Genomic DNA, 6,679 nt, shown 5'->3' on the forward strand with positions numbered 1-6,679 from the left:
CTCTTCCTTGCCTGGGCAGGAGAAGCTCAAGCTCAGGCTCTTATGATTAACCTGATTCTTTCCAACAACCAAGCAGGAAATAGCTTCAGAACCTGGATATTCCCAAACTACAACTACAATCTTTAAATATCTTCACTTTCAAATATTGCCAGGATTTAGAGGAGAAGAAGAAGGAATTAGAGTGATATTGTGTTTGAAGGATGAGCAAACAACACAGAAGAGTTGATCAATCGAGACCAAGGAGAAGGAAAATTTGAAAGGGTAGAGAGTCATGTGGAAATCTTCTTTAAATGAAGATTAGATTTAGAGTTGAGGCGAAAAAAAAATCATGGAGTTGTGAGGTAAAGAATTGGATCCATCAAATGAAGGTGTAGTGTGTAAGGCTGAAAAAAAAGCGAGTAAAAGTCTTCCCCGTGTTTAGGCTAGTCGCATTCGGGAGGGACCCTGGGCCGCAGACAGGAAGGGGAAGAGAAAGTGTTGAGCAATAATGGGTTGTTATTTATGAGGAGATTTGTCTTTGGAAAAAAAGACTTTCCTGCCTCACTTACCATGTCCTGTCACAACCCACAACTCACAAACTTTTTGGATTCCAACTACAACTATAACCAGTTTCTCTTTATCCATGGTGAATACAAATAATTATAATAGGGTTCTGTTCTGGACGGGAGGAGGGGTTCAGGGAACCCAACCCAAAAGAGTGTTCTACTGCGTCTGATCTGATCGTATAGTCGCATTCATTGCCTTTGCAATCTCCGTAGATTGAGAGAACTTGCTGAATTCAAAGCAACTCATGAATCATTGATTATACCGCAAATATGTGCAGCAGATGAGTTGAACGTTGAACCTGTCTGTGCTTCAGGTGGAAAGAACTCTTCGCCTTTCCCTTTCCCATTTTTTTCCCCCTTTCTTTCTGTACTCTTCTCGACTTTTTGAGGTTGTGAATCCATTTCTCCCTGGTCCCTACTCCCAAGTCTTAACCACTTCTCTTGTTGCATTCCTTCCTTCGCACCGTCCTCTTTCTTTCTCTGTTTGTGGCTGGGTTGTGGGTCAAAGTCAGACCTACCGTCTTAGTTGTGAACTCTCTCGCTTCCCCACTAGGGGGAGCAAAGGGTAGACTTCTGTTTTTTTGTTTTCTCTTTTCTTAGTGTACTTATTAGTGTCTTTTTTTATATCCTCTTAGTTATTTATTGTTTTCTTTCTTCTGCTGACTCATCCGGCCGTAGTTACTTATTATTGATTCTGTCAAGTCTGAATTCTTATCAAAATTAATTGAATTGAAATTCAGAGAACATAATTTCTCAATGTACTAGCTAGCTCCAATCTGGCCTTAAATTTGATAAGAAGGAAGCAATCAACAAACGAGTCTTCTTAATATCCTCAATCGTGATTCGTGAATGATCAGCCGCAGATCGACTTTGGACTTTGGACTTTGGACTTTGGAGAGAGAGACCTCATGTTCAGGTTCATCGTAGTTCTGATGAGGATTTGAGAATAATTCTTATCCTATAACAACAATGGATGCACCTCCAAGCACGGTTGACTTACTGATTTAATTCATGAATTATATATTACTTTAGAGGCTCCACTGTTTTTCCAGTTAAAAACCACGTAAAACTGTAAAAGATACAAAAATGAAAGAGAAATAAAAACCATTAATTTGATTGTACTGCTCTCTAGCTTGGAGAAGGAACAGATTTATACATGTCTTCTAGTAGTGCGCAGAACACTAGCCATGTACTTAACCAAAAAAAAAAGAACACTAGACATGGTACTAGTAATCTTTATATGCACTGGTGCACAATGCCGTCGGTGTGCTCTTGCTTGGAGGAGGAGCGAGCGGAGGAGGATGGAGAAGATCTCATGACCTCTGAGTATGACCCCCTGGCCGAAAGGGCTGAGAGGAGTGAGTTAAGGCCCCGCCTGCTCAGATCATTGAGATGGTTGTCTCAAGATCGAGTTTGCCAGAGAGTCTGATACCAGCTCAAATAGGGAGGTGTCATCAATAGATGGCACTAATAGAACTGGTAGACACAGGAGACCAGCCAAGAAGCCAGCCTGGCATCAAGAATATAAAATGTGAAAGGAAGGACTTAAATGTAATACTAAGAAAGTAGAATAATGGATAACAGAATTGGTTATGTACTTGTATAAATACATTTGATCAATAGAAAGGAAGATAGGTCGGAAGTTGAGAAGTTTCTCATATTTTTCTTTCTTCTTCTTTTACTCTGTTATCTTTTCTCAAGTTCTTCTTTATTTCCCCATTTTTCTTTCTTTGTGACCCATCATTGGTGCTTTCATTGTTAACCATGACGGAAGGAACTCGAGCTCGACAGACTGAGTTGGCTCTAGAGAAGATGGCCGCTCAAATGGCAGCAATGCAAAAGGAATTTTCCCAAAAATTTGATAAGCTAACTATAGATGTGGAAGCACAGAGGGTCAATTCACAAGAACATTCTGCGCAAGGGACAGATTCTTCGCATGCTATAATGCCGGTGTCTCAAATCAAGACTGTGAAACTGGATTTTCCAAGATTTGGAGGAGGAGATCCAACGGAATGGCTGTTTAAGGTAGACCAATTTTTTTCATTTCATCAAGTACCTGATATGCAACGATTGCTTATGGTTTCTTTTCATTTAGATGGTGAAGCTTCAAGTTGGTTCCAATGGGTCTTACAAAGCCGACAGTTGCGATCTTGGGCTGAATTTGAGGTGGCATTGAGGTATAGATTTGGTCCTTCTCTGTATGAAGACTCTCAGGGTTTATTAACTAAACTGACGCAGACTAGCTCAGTTTTGGAGTATCAGACTCAGTTTGAATCCTTATCTAGCAAGGTTTTTGGGTTATCAGACCAATTTCTCAAGAGTTGTTTCATTTCTGGGCTCAAACCAGAGATCCGGAGAGAAGTCATAGCACATCAACCACTCACAATGCATCATGCTATAGGATTGGCTAGACTGCAAGAAGATCGGTTGCAAGACATGCGAATGGCTACTAGGTCGTGGCAACCAAGAATTGGAGTATCATCCCCAATCTTGAATCCAAGACCAGTTGCAGCATTGCCATCACCTTCAGAAACGAATAGAGGACCTGGAAGAAAATTGACCCAAATGCAAATTCAAGAAAAAAGAGAAAAAGGCTTGTGTTTTTCTTGCGATGAAAAATATACTCCAAAACCATAAGTGTAAGAATAAAGGTGCATGTTTCTGGTTTGAAGGAGCAGATTATGAGGATTCCATACCTGTATTAGAGGAGGAAGCTTGTATAGATCCTTATGCAGGGGCTATGGAGACTGTCGATGCTAGTCCAGCCATCAGTCTTCATGCACTTATGGGTCATCAAACACCTCAGACTCTGAGAATGCAGGGCCATATATCACACAAACAGATGCAAGTGTTAATTGATGGGGGTAGCACCCACAATTTCATTCAAGAAAAAGTGGCTAAATTTCTTGGCTCAAACATCACTCCTTCCCCTCATTTTAGGGTGCTGGTGGGAAATGGGGAGTACATTACTTGCATTGGAATGTGTTCCAGAGTAGAGTTGGTGCTCCAGGATCATTCCTTTTGGATAGATTTTTTTATCATTCCGTTGCAAGAAGCTGATATAATTTTGGGAGTTCAATGGTTGCAGCTATTGGGCCCTATTGTCACAAATTATGCTAAGTTGACTATGGAATTCCAGTGGGAAGGCAAACGAGTGCATCTACAGGGTGAAAACAGTTTAGCTACTGGGCTTATTTCTAGCAATAATTTGCAATTTATTCATGATCATGGAGGAACGGTATTCTGTTTGCAATTATTGCCTCAGGAGCAGTCCTTGCCATCTGCCCAGTTGTTTTCTTGTACTACTGACCTTCCTAGTGCTATCCAGAAGCTGTTACACCAATATGAGAAGGTATTTTCTGAACCACAATCTCTGCCTCCACCTAGGGTAACTGATCATAAGATTGTGTTGGAGGATAATACTAAGGCTGTCAATATTAAACCTTATAGATATCCTTATTATCAGAAGAATGAGATTGAAAAATTGGTGGATGACATGTTGACACAAGGCATTATACAGCCTAGCACCAGTGCATTTAGTTTCCCTGTGTTGCTTGTTAAAAAAAAAGATGGGACTTGGCGTTTTTGTGTGGATTATAGGGGCTTAAATGCAGTTACAGTCAAAGACAAATTTCCAATTCCTACAGTGGATGAGTTGTTGGATGAGTTGTCTGGGGCAACGGTCTTTACAAAACTAGACTTGCGATCCGGATATCATCAGATAAGAATGCGTACTGAGGATGTTCATAAGACGGCTTTTAAAACCCACAATGGTCATTATGAATTCCTTGTTATGCCATTTGGTCTAACAAATGCCCCTTCTACATTTCAATCTACTATGAATAAGATTTTCCATGATTATCTTAGAAAATTTTTGGTGGTTTTCTTTGATGATATTTTGATCTATAGTAGCAGTCTAACACAACATGAGGAGCATTTGCGTATCATTTTACAGTGCTTACAGCAGCATACTTTGTTTGCTAAACTGTCTAAGTGTAGTTTTGCTCAAGACTCTATTGATTATTTGGGGCATATTATCACTGCTAAGGGAGTTGAACCAGATCAATCCAAAATCCAGGCCATGATATAATGGCCAACTCCAGTTAATCAGAAGCAACTTAGAGGCTTCCTTGGTCTTACAGGCTACTACAGAAGATTCATCAAAGGTTATGCATCCATTGCATCCCCATTGACGGATCTCTTGAAGAAAGAGGGTGATTTTAAATGGGAAGAACAAGCTGAGTCTGCTTTTCAGACACTGAAGACTACTATGATCCAAGCACCTGTTTTGGCGTTACCGGATTTTACTCTACCATTCACATTAGAGACAGATGCTTCTGGGAAGGGTATAGGAGCTGTTCTCTTACAACAAGGCCATCCTATTGCCTTTTTCAGCAGGAAAATGTGCCCTAGAATGCAAGCAGCTTCTACCTATATTAGGGAGCTTTTTGCAATCACCTCTGCTATCTCAAAATGGAGGCAATACTTGTTAGGGAGCCAGTTCACCATTTGTACTGATCAGAAGAGTTTAAAGGCTTTAATGGATCAAGTAATACAAACTCCGGAGCAACAACACTATTTGGTGAAACGCTTGGGTTATAAATATGTTATCACATACAAACCTGGGAGAGAAAATGCCACTGCAGATGCTTTGTGTCCCTGATCATAGTACACATCCGGGTTCTTTCATGGCATTATCAATACAGCAACTTGACATTTTGGATCAACTAGTTCAAGAGCATGCCTCTGATCCCGCTATTCAACAACTAATGCAATCAGTACAGGCTAATTTTTAGCGTTATCCTCAATGGACTGTAAGAAACAATTTGCTATACTTCAAAGACAAGCTGTTTTTGGGAAAATCTTCAGTTTTAAAACAAGATCTGCTCAAGGAATTTCATTCCACTCCTGTAGGAGGTCATGCTGGTATTCAACGAACTTTTCTGAGATTGGGAGCTAATTTTACTTGGAAGGGAATGAAGAAAGATGTTCAACAGTTTGTTAGTCAGTGCATTCAGTGTCAACAACACAAATCTTGCAATACTCCTCCTTTTGGACTACTAGAACCACTTTCTATTCCTAATCAGATTTGGGAAGATGTTAGTCTTGATTTTATCACCAGTCTGCCTCAATCGCGTGGTTTTACAGTCATCTTGGTGGTTGTGGACAGATTGACGAAAGCTGCACATTTTGGTCCATTGCCATCTCATTTTAATGCTCATAAAGTTGCTGAGTTGTTCATGGCTATGGTATGCAGGCATCATGGTTTACCAAGATCTATTGTGAGTGACAGAGATCCTGTTTTTCTTAGTAAGTTTTGGCAGCAACTGTTCAAGTTACAAGGGACACAGTTGAGGATGAGTTCTTCATACCATCCACAAACAGATGGCCAAACAGAGGTTGTGAATAGATGTTTACAACAATATCTCAGAAGTTTTGTAGCAGATCAGCCTCATCAATGGACCCAATTCTTGTATCTTGCCGAGTTTCACTATAACACTGCATTTCACTCTTCTATTGGAATGACTCCTTTTCAAGTTGTTTTTGGGAGAGCTCCTCCCTCCATTCCAGTTTATTGCAGAGGGACTAGCAGTCTGGAGTTATTGGATCAGGATTTGGGCACTAGAGAAGACATTCTACAACGGCTTAAAACTCATTTGAGCAAGAGCCAAGCTACAATGAAGAGGCAAGCTGACAAACACAGGACAGAATTACAGTTACAAGTGGGTGATTTGGTGTTAATCAAGCTTGAACCTTATAGGCAGACTACTGTTGCCAATAGATCTTCCAATAAGCTGGCTCCAAAATTTTTTGGTCCATTTCCTGTTGACCAGCGAATTAATTCCGTGGCTTACAAAATCACATTACCAGAGCATTCCAAAATACATCTGGTGTTTCATGTTTCAGTTCTTAAACCTTTCAGAGGGGATCACACTGACCTCCTTCAGCCCCTCCCTTTACCTGCTGCAAATGTTGACAATTCTCCTCAATTTGAACCCTTGGCTGTGATAGCAGATAGAAGGATTCTCAGACAAGGAGTATGGGTCCCTCAAGTTTTGATTCAATGGGAAAACTTACCCTTGTAAGAGGCTTCTTGGGAGGATGCACAGGAATTTCATACTCTCTACCCAGCA

The sequence above is a fragment of the Telopea speciosissima genome, chromosome 3 (genome assembly GCF_018873765.1).
Source record: "Telopea speciosissima isolate NSW1024214 ecotype Mountain lineage chromosome 3, Tspe_v1, whole genome shotgun sequence".
Taxonomy (NCBI): Eukaryota; Viridiplantae; Streptophyta; class Magnoliopsida; order Proteales; family Proteaceae; genus Telopea; species Telopea speciosissima.